The sequence below is a fragment of the Marmota monax genome, unplaced genomic scaffold, assembly GCF_021218885.2.
Source record: "Marmota monax isolate L192 unplaced genomic scaffold, Marmota_monax_Labrador192_F-V1.1 WCK01_AAM20220418_F8-fsc01277, whole genome shotgun sequence".
NCBI lineage: Eukaryota > Metazoa > Chordata > Mammalia > Rodentia > Sciuridae > Marmota > Marmota monax.
The window spans coordinates 29,384-43,491 of NW_026694666.1; positions in this window are offsets into that span (position 1 = coordinate 29,384).

Consider the following 14,108-nt stretch of genomic DNA (forward strand, 5'->3'; position numbering starts at 1 on the left):
TGACTATTCTTTTGACAAATATGCCTCCAAAAATAGATTGGGGAGAAATTCATCTCTTTGTATCTCAATGAGGTGAAAGGAAGTGGAACAGATTATTAAAATTAGACTTTTCCCATTTCAGAGTTTCAGTGGAGGCTGCAACACAGAGAACAATGGATGCCCCCTAGCCCCCCACGAGGTGCTGAACCCGAAGCCCTGGGTTGGCCAAGGGCATGGCCAAAAGCTACCTCTGCTTTCATCAGACCACTACTTACCTCCAGGCTATGCAGGAAAAAGCCAAGACTCACAGGGTGGGGGGGGGGCAAGACACAAGAAGGGATGAGGTGGTGGCAAGTCTGTGTGGGGTGCACCGTGCACATGGGTGACAAGGGTGGAAAGGTGCCTTGTAGCTGTCACCTTAATGCAGACCAAAAAAGAGGGTGGAGGGGGTGGGCTCCCTGAAGGCTGCCCAGGAGTCTGGCTCATAGTTAAAGAATCTGCAGGCTAGAGACTGAGGCTGAGCCTGCCTTGGGAGCAAATGACACTTCCAAAGCAAGGAGCCCAAGAACAGTGGTCCAGATGGAAGCCTGAGGAAGAGCCCAGCCACAAACCTTCTAGTGAAAGATCCTGTCTGAATATGTCTATGGTAGGAATTTCAAACAGGCTTAGTGAGGTGCCACTAACATACAGTAAGTGGCACCTATTGAAAGGTACAATTTGATAGCAATCCAACCACCTCCAACAATCAAAATAGTGTACATATCCATCATCCCCCCATGCCGCAGTCTGTCTGGCTGCAGCAAACTAGCCGGGGGGGTGACGAATAACTTGTGTACTTGATACAGCAGGAGTAGGAGCCGTTTATTGCAGGACAGGAGCAGTATTTATACATTCCACACAGCTTATCTAATTAGCATAAACTAGATACAGCAGTCAACCAATCAGGAATCTCCACACTTAATGGCTCGCTTTTGTTACTTCTCAAACCACTCCCTCTGGCATTTTGCCAGGCACCATCCAGACTTGTTTACGAATTCTAACATTCCCCTGGCAAAATGCCAGGTGTTATTTTGACTTGTTTACAGACTCTAACATTTCCCCCTTTTGTTTAATTTAAATAACAACCATAGTGGTTTTTATAGAAACACCATAAATAACCTGATACAAGCAGAAAGGGAGGATACAAAATGCCACAATACCAAGCCACTTGATGGCTCCATGCAAGAAGCCCTTGGAAAAATTATACCAGCAATGACACTGTTAGCAAAGATACCGAGTAACAATTTGTTGTACATTACAGTTTGTTGTCTCAGTCCAGGTAAAGCAATGTCTCAATAGATTAACTCACAGTCCAGGTAAGTTCTGCAGGCAGCTAGCTTAAATCACAGTCCAGGTAAGTTCTGCAGGCAGCTAGCTTAAATCACAGTCCAGGTAAGTTCTGCAGGCAGCTAGCTTGATCCGAAGTCTCGTCCGGTTCTCAGCTGAAATCTCAGTCCGGTTCTCAGCAACACTGGGAATTCTTCCACCTTGGTCTTTACCGGCACTGGGACGAAGGCAGGAACTCCGGATGGCTAAAGAAAATCCTGTAGCATTCAACTAAGAAAACAGCCTTCTGAACAATTTAGTACATTATCTCAAGGTTTTTTTACATTTGAAATAGGCCTTAATAGTGCTCATTACTCATTAGCTTCCAGGTGTGGGAGAACCATTGTAGTTTAGTTATTGGCATTGAAAATGACCAAACATCAGGGACACCAGTAGCGTCTTCTGCTGGCTGTAGTGCCTGGACAGCCCCAGATGGCCCTGGGGAGTGTCCCGGACTTAAACTGCTACTGGGCACAGGGAGCAAGAGCCTGCGAGACTGTGCCTCCAGGTCAGGTCTAGATTTGGGCTCGTGGCAGTGGAAGAGCCAGCTCCCCGGCCAGGAGGTGGGGAAGGGCCAGTCACTGCCGCCTCTTGGAAAATCCTTGCTGCGCTGTGACTGGCTTGCACACTCAGCAGCCGCCTCTCCGCTTCACGCACCCTCCGGTAACGAAAAGTATTCAGTAATAGCCTTTTGCTGCAACTTTTTTTCTGATAATCCTTCTTCTTTTGAACTTTCTTTTTCTTTCTGACTAGAGTTCCTGGGCTTTTATCAACACATGCCCTAACTATTCTTGGTTCCACTGGGGTGCCTTCTTCCCTTAGTAATTTACTTCTCACCCCTTCCATATTTTCGTCACAAAGACAATACAATACACTGAGACAAAACAAGACACAAACATACTGTATCAATCTTTTCCATTTTCTCGAAATGGCCATTTTTCCTCTCGCCCTATCTGCCTAGGGACGAGCAGATTGCTCCCGTCCTATCTATGGACGGGCAGCTTTTTTCGTCACTTACCCCCAAGTGTCCCGGGGCTCCCCGTAACGGGCCACCATCTGCCAGAGTACGGCTGGCTGCAGCAAAATAACCGGGGGGTGACGAACAATTTGTGTAGATTGATACAGCAGGAGTAGGAGCCGTTTATTGCAGGACAGGAGCAGTATTTATACATTCCACACAGCTTATCTAATTAGCATAAACTAGATACAGCAGTCAACCAATCAGGAATCTCCACACTTAATGGCTCGCTTTTGTTACTTCTCAAACCACTCCCTCTGGCATTTTGCCAGGCACCATCCAGACTTGTTTACGAATTCTAACATTCCCCTGGCAAAATGCCAGGTGTTATTTTGACTTGTTTACAGACTCTAACACCCCCATTTCCTCCTGCTCCTTGAGAACCCATCCCTACCACCCCTCTTTTCTCCCTATTAAAAGGCAATCGCTGATCATCTTTCTTTCACTATAAACTTGTTTTTAATTTTGTGTATTTTAGATGGGTGGAATCATACAGCGTGCAATTATTTTTTTCTGCCATCTTTCACTCAGCGTAATTATTTTTAGATGCATTCCGTGGTGTCGGGTGTGCTGATGGTTCGCTCCTTTTTCATTGCTGAGTGACTCTATTGGGTGACAGAACCACCGTTTGTTTCTTCATTTATCTGTCGATGGGCATCTGTGCATCGGAGTTGTCGGTGGCAGGAATTTGACTGGCGATCATTCTGCTTCATTTCTTTTAGAAGTAGTCTGATGTCATGTGTGTTGGTTTTATACAAGTTAATTTTTTTTAAAGAGGCAGAGGAAGGAAAGCAGCCTGTTTATGAGTGCTTCCTGCCAGAGCTGGAGTGTCCTCAGCAGGGGTTGAAGGATTTACACCTGGGGACAGGAGTGTCCAGAGAAAGGAGTCAAGACTGCAGTGGCTGCATTGGCCCTAGGGAGCTGCAGTCCAAGGACTCCCTGGGGAATTCACAAAAGTACCACATGGAGAAAATTACACTTGTGAGCACATGCTGCTATGGCTTGGATGTGGGTGTAGTGTATCCCCCAAGAGTTCGTGTGTTCAGAGCTTGGTCCTCAGTTTGCAATGATGACAGGCTGTGGAATCTTCAAGAGGTGGGCCCTGAAGACACAGGGGTCACTACCCTTGGAAAAGATTAAGGTAGCTCTCATGGGACCCTGGGTTAGTTCTGACGAGAGGGTGTTATAAACAGGCAAGACCGGCCACTCCCCTTGCCCTAGCTTCCTGTCTTGCCCTGTGACTTCCCTTTTGCACATGCCCCTGTAGCTGTGTTGCCATCCATCATGAGGTCCTCACCAGAACAGAGCTGATGCCAGTGCCATGCCTTTGAACTTCTAGAACCAAACTATGAGCTCAATAAACCTCTTTTCTTTATAAAGTACCCAGCTTCAAGGTATTCGTTATAGCCATGGAAAAAAACTAATAGGCCCACCACAAATTCAGGTTTCAACTGGATATAGGATACCTCTTCTGTCCTGCTTTACTATAGCCACAACACAGGAGGGTCCTCAGATGCCTGCCAGAAAGTCAAGAGATGTGAGGTGGGAATGAGAGAAGAAGCAATCACAATCTCTTCCCCCACTACTGACTTTCAAACCTGAAATATGCCAAGGTAATAGAAGGAGATTCCAGGGTTAAATATTAGATGGGATTAGATTTTCTATGACCTGGAAGCATCCAAACAACTTTATTGTTTTGACCCAAAATGTTTTTCAGGGACAGTAAGCAGGTAAAATTAGCATATGTGAGACAGAATGAAACTGTTTTCTGCCTCAATCTAGCTTATTCAACAAGCTGGTTGCCTATTCTGATTGAATGGCACCATGAAGCCACAATTTCTTGCTCCGAGATGAAAAAGTCAGCATAACTTTAAAGGCATGTTTGTACCTTTAAAAATAAATTTGAATTATGTTATGTGCATGTAGAATATGGCATAATGAATCCCACTCTTATGGATAATTATAATGCACCAATTAAATAAACTAATTTGCCTTGCACAAAGTCACCTCTTTAGACTTTCAAAGGCTCTGCATCCGCTCCCACCACCAAGTTCCCACCATGGGAGCTCAAGACTTCTCAGACCATGGGAAGGGGATGGACAGAAGAGGGAAAGCAATTCAAGCCATCTGGTTATGCAGCCAGAATTTAACCAGAGAGAAAGACGCGGATGGCTTCCATCCTCTGATCTGCTAAAACATTTTTGTATTATGATGCAAAGCACAGTCTTGCCTGGAGAAGGGAGACCCCCACACACACTCAACTTCAATAATCCCTAGAACAGTCAGACTAGACCAAGGTATTAATTAGTGAGGAAATGAAGATTCATCCAGGTCCCTGAAGTCTCAGATGCAAAAGTCCATAAACACTCTAAACACTCCATACGGACAAGCCCTCCCTGGAAAAGACCAAGATACTGCCATCTTTGAGAACTCACTAAGCGAGCATCCTACATAACACAAGACTTGCCATATGCAGTAGATAGAAAGGCCCTGACTTGATCACCCTTCTGCACTGGTGCATGCCCTCCATGCCTGTGGTAATCGGGGCCACATTTGTGGATCTGCATCACATCCATCCTTGGGACAGCCCTTGAAGTGCCCCACTTTACAGAGGAACAAAGCAGTGGTTAGAAATCCCAGGTCACAGGCTCAATATAACAGAGATAGAAAGCAGCAGAGAAAAAAAACAAGCCCAGGTCCATCTGGTTTTAAAACCCAGGATCTTTTCACCAAGTAGCTCTGCTGCTATGGGCTGTTCAGAGGTCGGTGAAAGGGGGCGTGTATGGTTAGGGTCAAAACTTGAAATACTGTTCTTCTCAAATGGCGGGTGATCATCAGCAAGAGGAAACGCCAGCTGACTGTCTTCCAAGAGTGTCTCCCAAGCTGGTATTTCTTCCTTTGGGGAAGTTTTCATCCTAGGAAAGATTTTAGGTCTGATGCTTGGACATTACAAAATCTGAAGAGGGTCCATCTCACAGGAAAGACACTTGAACCAAACATGGAATGCTGGTGCATATAGCCAGAAAGTCCAGACCTTTATTCACAGTGAGAAATGACTCAGATTGAGACCTAGAAATCCAAATTCCAGAAGATTAGCTAGTTATCTCCCTGTGGACAGACCCTATCAGGAGCCAAATCACAACCTGAAAGTTTATCATGAGTCTGGGAGGAGATTGAGGGGAATTTCACCATCCCCTGTGAAAGGCATCCAACAGATAGCGTGAGGCCTCCATTCTAGAAGGAGGATGGTCTTGCCAAGGAGCCTAGAGACATGTGAAATATATAAGCTCACTTTATGCCCCCTGAAGACCAGAACCCTTCTGGTCTTTGGTTAAGGCCCTTTCTTTCCTAGAATGTTCTAGGGTGGGCCCTGTTAATGTTTGCATTTGATACTCCCATTTCTTTTTGCATTCAGAGTAGTAATGACCAGTCCTGCCTTTGATGGGCACTTTCTTTCATGCCAGTGAGGTATTTAATGCAGTGGTGGTAGAGGCCCGCCCACCTGGGAAAGGTGCCTTCCCCTTCAGGTAACTTTGCACAAATCTCTACGTGATCCACTGTGTTATCCTACAACTTAACTCCGGGTGGGCCCTCTCACTTCCTCCATTTCTGAATCTCTAAAAGCAAATGAGTTCTGCACCCAGGCAAAGATGATTGAGGTCAAGGCAGATTCATTCTTTGTGAAAGACCCTTCTATACCGGAATACTAGACTTTTTTAAAGGGGGAATAATTTTAATAAAGATAACCATTGTATGCAGAGAATCCCAGGAGGAAGGGATGGAGATTAGCTCCCAAGTGCTTAAAAAGAGCCTCGTGCTAGGCTAGGGGCTTGTAATCAGTACAACAATTCTATAAAATAGTTAATGCTGCCCCTCTGCAGTTGAGAGAACTGAACTCAGAAAGGTTGAATCATCACTTGTCCATTTAGGGAGCTGAGATCTCTATGCTGGTCTGTCTGACTCGGAGACCTCTGGGACCTAAGAGTCAAAACAAAGTGCTAATGTATGAAGCTGCCAACAGGCATGAACTCCTCTGTCTAAAATTTAAAGGAAAGTTGGGGAGTCACGCTCTCCAATTAGCCGACTGCTTTTTCAGCTGAAACAGGAATAACCTTCTAGAATGTTCTGCAAAGAGACTTTGATATCCAAAGGAGTTGCTTTTCTACATTATCATCCCCTAAATCCAGCCAGACCAAGTTTTCCTGTTACAAACCAGCATAGCAACTCCTTCATTTAATTCCCTCCTGGATCACTAGTATGATGAAGGCAAAGGCTGACTCGAGCCTTCAAACATAAAAGAAAAAATAAAGTTTTTCTCAGAAACTCGTGACTTGGGTTATAACCATGCAGAGAACTCACCCACATTTGTAGGCAATGAATCCTTTAAAGAAATAATAAGTTGCTCAAAAGGGCAGGGTCAAAGTTTTCCCTAGGTCGTGGCCAGCCCAGAATCCATTGAGATTTCTCTGATTCCTCCCATCACTCAAAAAAGAGCCCCCCCAAACACTGCTCTGGCAACCCCTGCGAAGCAGCCCCCAAAGCAATGTGTTCTTGGCTTCTTGATCCTCATCATTATATGCTGCAAGCAAAGAAAGACAAAAAGAAGCCCTAGGGTTTTCCTACCCCCAGAGATAAAAAGAACCCAAAAATCTGGGGCAGAAGAAGCATAAGATTGGGGCTTGTCAACAGGGAATAATGCTAGTTTCAGATTCCTGGCACCAAGTCATTTCTGCAGTCAAAACATACTGAGTCCTCCCTCACTGAGAAGCTCTCAGGATCAGGAAAGAAAGGCAGAGGAGGGGAAGAAAACAGGCATTTGTCTAGTTTTTCTAAAAGCATATTTGCTTTCATTTAATCATCCAAATAATGCTGTTATTATCTGCATTTTATAGGGAAGGAAACTGAAATACAAAGGAACGAAATATGCATCTCAAGTCATAGACCTGGTAGGATCAAATCCAGGCCTGCAGGGAGGAAAATCCATACCCCTTTCACTACAATGGGATTCAGCAGATTTCCACATACCAGTCAGAGAAGAAAAATTCACAAGTTTAAACCAAGCACCAAAGTTTACTAAAAGAGAAGAGTGGTTTTAAAGAATGCTGTGTCACTATTTTGTTCTTTCCTCCTTTGTCAAATCACATGTGGTAGATCGAATAATGTCTCCCCAAAGATGCCTGTACCCTGATAATTGGGATCTATGAATTGTCACATTTTACAGAAAAGAGAAATCCAGGATGCAGGTGGAATTAAGGTTGCTCACCAGCAGCTCTTGAGAGAAGGAAATTGTCTTGGTTTATCCAAATGGGCCCGATGGAATCACATAGGGCCTTAAAAAATACAGAGGGAATCAGAAGAGTCCAAGAAAGAGATGTGGCGAAGGAAGCAGGGTCACTTTGAAGATGAAGGAAAGGGCCACCAGACAAGGAAAGTAGGAAAGCCTTCAGAACCTGGCAGAGGACGAGGAAATGGATTCTTCTCTAGAGCCACCAGAAGGAATCTGATCCGCTGCCACCTTGATTTTATCCTAGTGAGATCAAATGCCGAACTTCCAATGCACCCAATTACAAGATAAGAAATCTCCATTGTCTTATGCCATTAAACGGATGGTCATTTGTTACCATAGCAATGGCCAGCTACTATGTCAAATGGGAAACCAAATCATTACACAATAAGGCATCAGCCTTCACTGTCATGCTGGTAGGCCATGAATCTTAGATGCAGACCTGAGCTCAAATCCCAACTGGTCCAGCAATGCCAGGTTGGAACAGCCTGATCCGTCCACCTCACGCACAGTAGGACAACCCTGCCTGACAAATTGAAATGGTCAAGTCTGTCAGATAAAGCACCATCTTAGTTAGGGATGGTTTGGTTATGTGTGATACACCCTTACTCACTGAAGTTCAAGTGGAAAAGGAAGGCTATTTAGAAGCAGACCAAGACAGAACCAATGGTTTAGTCGATGATCTCTGTGCCTCTTTCTTTCTTTCTCTCTCTCCCCCTTCTCTTTCCTCTCCCTCCTTCCTCTTTCTCTTTTCTTCCTCCTCTCCCTTTCTCCTCTGCCTTTCCATGAATTTTCTATTTATTCCTCCCTTCTTGCAGACATTTCTTTGCTTATTTGTACAAGGTTTCATCATGGCTACCCCAAGATGGCGGCTTCTGCCCCAGCAATGTTGCAACCTTCCAGCCTGGATCCCCACCACCACCACCACCAATTGACTCAGCCTTCCCATCCCTGATCCAAATACTCAGGGAAACTAAGAAGACCATATCCTGTTGGATGTTTGCTCCTAATTCCACCAGTCAAGATCACATCCAGAGGCTACAAAAGACCTACCTCATATGTGACTGTGGATTGGGAAAGGCCTTTAAGAAGACCCAAGGGAGCAGGGAGAAAATGATTGGCATCTTCAGCACGTCACTGCACCCTAGGAGCAGCCTTATCTTTGAAAATAGAAATGCAATACTTCCGTTGGCTCAGCTACCCTCCCCACACCTCCCTGCACAGGCCAAGATGAGCCCATTTGCTTTTCTGGATACTTTTTCTGTCCTTCCATCATATGATTGACATTGTTTTCTCTAAATATGTTAATATAATCCACCAAGTTACATTCAAATGATGCTGGCCTGAGAACCATTCTGTATATTGCTGGTGACTGGGCATATTTCACTGTTTAACTCACTAAGGGAAAGAATGATTACCCAGTTCTTGAAGGAAAGAGCACTTCACTGTGGGCCCCGAGTGATGGTGATCATAATAATTAACATGAACATTATTCATGGCCACATTAGGGTTTTCGTGACAGATGGGAAAATGCAATTCTTAGAACAATTTAATGGGGTAGAGAGGGTAAATAAAGGCATAGATCATGGCAAAGAGGCTCAAAGAGTTGAAATGATACATGCAAAGTCCCATGACATTGTGGGATGCTTGGATCTAAAGAAAATAATAATTGTTTTCATTTCATGACAGGTACTTACCCAATAACATTTTATGACTAGCATGCGTTATAGTCTTTATAGTAAAAATATCACCACACCAAAAAAAATAAAATAAAATAATACCACCACATGGGCTCCATCTCTGACTCCCTAAAGCCCATATAGAAGCCCCTATTGCCAGATTCATGGTCCCAGCGGCCCATTCTGCTGAAACTTGGCGGATACAGTATGATCTGAATCTCATATACGGCACCCAATCACGAACTTTGCACTTGCTGGTTCTGATCCTCACACTAGCCCTTCTGGGTAAAAACCTTACCCAAGTCCCACTGTTCACAGGAACATCTGACTCGGAAGTCTAGGTGCTTTGTCCATGTCTTTGGATTCTTGGAAGTGTGTGAGGTGGCTCTCCCTGTCCCTTCTTCAATGATCATCTCAGACACCATGCCCTCTGTGAAACCTTCCCCAGTTACACTTTGGATATGCGATGTCCTCCTAAACTCCTACATTCTTGCAAAAAAAAAATGTTCAGAGGTGAAATAATTAGATCATGAGAGCAGGAACCTAATCAGTCCATCCTAATGTGAATGGACTGACTGGGTGGTAACTATAGGCAGGTAGGCCATGGCTGGAGGAGATGGGCCACTGTGATTATGCCCTGGAAGGGTGCATCTTTCCTGCAGCCTCTTTCCACTCCCCTCTCTGCTTCCTGGCTGTCAGGAGGCAAGCACCTTCCTTAACCACACCCTTCCCCCTGACATTCCACCTTACCTTGGGTCTAGAGCAATGGAATCAGCCCACCATGGACTAGACCTCTGATACTGTGAATCTAATTAAACTTTTCCTCCTCTAACTGTTCTGGTTGTGTATTCTGCTCACAGCAAGAAAAAGAGATGAAAACGTTCTCTTTGCAGACTTAATTGTTCCTTCTCTGGGGCTCCCCCAGACATCTGTTCATCCTCAGATGTTACGGAGGGCAGACTGCATGCCAGACACAACAAATATGGGCTGAGTGTACATCTAGGAGTGAACCAGCCCAGCTCCAAGCCCAGGCAACTGAGGTGTGGTAGGAAGGTGAGTGAAGGGAAGAGATGTGGAGTGCAGAGACCTGGAAGACCAAAGCAGGGGCTTCCCCAAGAACTGGCACAGGGCAAGTAGGCAGAACAGGAAATTAAAAAAAAAAAAAAGCAGTCTAGGCAGCAGAATGTCAGGGACAAGGAAGAAGACAGGAGAGCAGGTTCAGAAAAGGGAAGTTTATCAGAATGACTAGAATTCAGACAGCAAAGTGGTGAGAAGCCAAAGGATGCCCAGAAAGTTGATCAGGTCAGGCTGGGGAGCTGGGGGCTATGTCTTAACGCCAAGAGAGACTCAGGATTTGTTTTTGTTTTGTTTTTAAACATGATGATGTCAGGGTGTGGATTAAAATGATGAAGTTGCAAGGAAAAGAAAATTGGCTCAAGGTGGCTTAAGAGAAATGGGGGTATTTGTAATAAGGATTCACAGAAATCTGATGAATCTTCAGGGTTCCCAGGAAGAGGCTGGAGTCAGGATCTAGAAACACTTTGGAAAGCCAGGAGTTATTCTCCAGTCACCTGTGGCTTATACTGCTCTGTGAGTCAACTTTATTATTTTATCTGCTTCTCGAAAAACAGGGTGGACAATAAACGCTCTGCAGCCCTCAGGTTGTAGATTATGGTTCTACCTGGAGGACCTCATACTAGGTGAAGTAAGTCAGGCACCGAAAGACACGTGCTGCACGATTTCACTCACATATAGAATATAAAACAATATAAATTAGAAATAGAATGGTGGCTGCCAGGAGCTGGGGAGTTGGGGAATGGAGAATGGGGAGATGATAGTCAAAAGGTACAAATGGTGGGTGTGGTGGTGCACACCTATAATCCCAGCGGCTCTGGAGGCTGAGACAGGAGATTGCAAGTTCAAAACCAGACTCAGCAACAGTGAGGAGGTAAGCAACTCAGTGAGACCCTGCCTCTAAAAAAAATATAAAATAGGGCTGGGGATGTGGCTCAGTGGTCGAGTGCCCCTGAGTTCAATCCCTGGTACAAAAAAAAGGGGGGTGAGGGTTCGAATGCTCTGTTGTGCAGAATGAATAAATTCTGGGGATCTAATGTACAGCATGGTGACGATAGTTAATAATGTTATATTGTATACTTCAAATATACTGAGAGTAGATCTTATATGTTCTTACCACACACTCACATAATAGTAAGCACGAGAGGTGATGGATCTGTTCATTAGATTTAAAAGTTCTAGCAATGCAGAGAGCCACAACAGTGTCTATTAGCACCAATTCAAACTTCAAGGAGAAGGAGTTCAATGGAGCCAGGTTGAATCAGGGGACTTCTCTATATTTGAATGAGCAATAAGCAAGGCACAGGAAGCTGGAGATCTTATCTCATGACACAAACAAGGCTTCCAGGAGACACTGCAGGTCTAGAGGAAGAATGTTAGCTCAGAGGCTCAGCAGACTTCAATGGCATCCACTATGGACCTTCATCTACACAATTCAAACATCCTCTCATCTAACTATATGGAGGAAGACCTTCTAATGGAGCTAGAGAGACCAAAATGTTACCTCATCCAGGTAAGAGAAAATGAGGACTGGGATGGATGGGGTGGTGCTCTGGGGATGGGGAAACACTCCAGAGATCCTGAGAAGACAGAACTAATGTAACTTGACGATGGTGTCAGACAGGAGATCCAAGAGAGAGGAACGCCACGTGATTGATAGGTTTCTGGCTTGACCTACCGGTTGGCAAAAACATCCTGGATTAAACATGGGAAGAGAAACAGGTTAGGATGGGCAAAGTTTTGAGACTGGGAATTGTATTTTGGACATGTTGAGTTTGAAGCAGGTTATGAGTTATACGGAGACATCAACAGAGAGTTGAATAAATAAGAGGGTTCCTCTCAAGAGACTGGCACAGAGGTGGTGACTAAAACAACAGTAATGAGAAGAGCAGCTTAGGAAGGGTTTGGAGTGGGAGAAGAGGAAGGGGCTTAGGCTAGGTCCTGTGGAATTCCAACTTCGAATTGTTTCAGTAAAGAAAAAGAAGCTCACTATGTAGGCAGAGAGGAATAGCAGGAGAAATGGGAGGAAAACCAGAAGAAAGAGTTATGCTAAGTGGATGTCTCAGACAGAATGGAAATGTTGTGTTTGACGAACGCTATCTAGAGGCCAGGGGAGATGGCGGGGAAGTGTCCATTAAAACAACTCCTTTATAGTATTACATTTTGTGTGTGCACGTCTATGTCTCCACCACCCTGGAGGCTCCTTAGTGAAGATGTTTTCATGCCTTTCTTCCCAGCAATTAACCCAGATGCCTGGCACAGGGTACAGTTTCAATAGCTGTTAGTTGGATGAATGAATAAATAAGCCATAGGCATTCAAAGATATTAAAAATTGCTTCTGGAAGAGATACAAAAACATACAGCTAGCCTTCCGTAATTTGCAGTGAACGAGCAGGGAATTTGATGGCATCCTTGAAGAGAGATGCAGAGTCACTTCCGTCCTTTATGTGAATAACCCAGGGACAGTTCCCACAGACCAACCCGCTATAATCACAATGGCTTCAGTGGCCACCGCCTAGAGAGTGACTTGGGTACTGGAGGCCAATTTTATTTACATTTATGTGCTTTTTGGACTCTAATCATATTTGCATAATCAAATCTCATTATCTCCAAAGCCACCACATTTATCTTCAGTATAATTCTTGCCTGAGTGATCCAAGATCACTGGGGGGGGGGGGGGGGGACTGGGGTCCTCTGTTGGTGAAGTACAAGGACAATGGCATGTATCCATGAATACTCCCAGCTAGAAATCTGAAATGGGAAACATTTTTTTTAAATTACCTTCCTTTTGTTTGCTTTAAGTGTAAACAACTGTGAATTCATAATGTCACAATGCTCTTTGTGGAGTATGTAGCATTAATCAAGGATAAACATTTAGCCCTGGGCAAGGTCAAGGTCCTGATGACTCCAAAAGGACCCTGACACAAGGACCTAGGATGTTGTGTCAGGAGGCCCCCTGCTGGACCAGATGTTGAACTTCATCTGATACTGAGGAGAAGGATCCTGGGGGAGGGAATCGGCTGCCAGAGCTGGCCACCGGCTTAGGAAAGGGATAAGGGGCATAGGGGCTTTTAAACTGGGGGCATTTGCCTATCAATAAAGAAGTGCATTATCTCTTGGTATCCACATGTTGGGTTAGCATGTCTATTTATTTACCAGCCTAAAGGCTCCATTACTATTTTCATGCCTTTCTTCCCAGCAATCAACTCGTGGTTCCAGGACTCTCCGTGGATGCCCAAACACATAGGTGTTCAGATCCCTTCTATAAAATGGTGTAGTATTTGCATATGACTTACGTCCATCCTCTCATACACTGTAAATCATCTCCAGATGACATATAATGCCTCATACAGTGTAAATGCTACAAAAATAGTTGTTATATTGTTTAGGGAATACTGGCAAGAAAAACATAAATCTGTGATATGTTTGGTGTAGTTGCAATTTTTTTTCTAAATAGCTTTGACTCATGGTTGTTTGAATTCATGAACGCAGAGCAGCGGTCAGAAGACTGACTGTATTTCTATGTCCTCCTATCTGTGATGGCTGTGCCTCTTTGTCCTGGATGGTTTGTAGGTCTGGAGAGCAGCCCAAGGCATACCACCTCAAATTATCACAGTCCTACCTACTTAACAGATGAAGAATCTGAGGTTGAATGAGATAGCATGTTAAAAAAGGCCCATAACCAATTGACAGTAGAATTCAAGTTTCT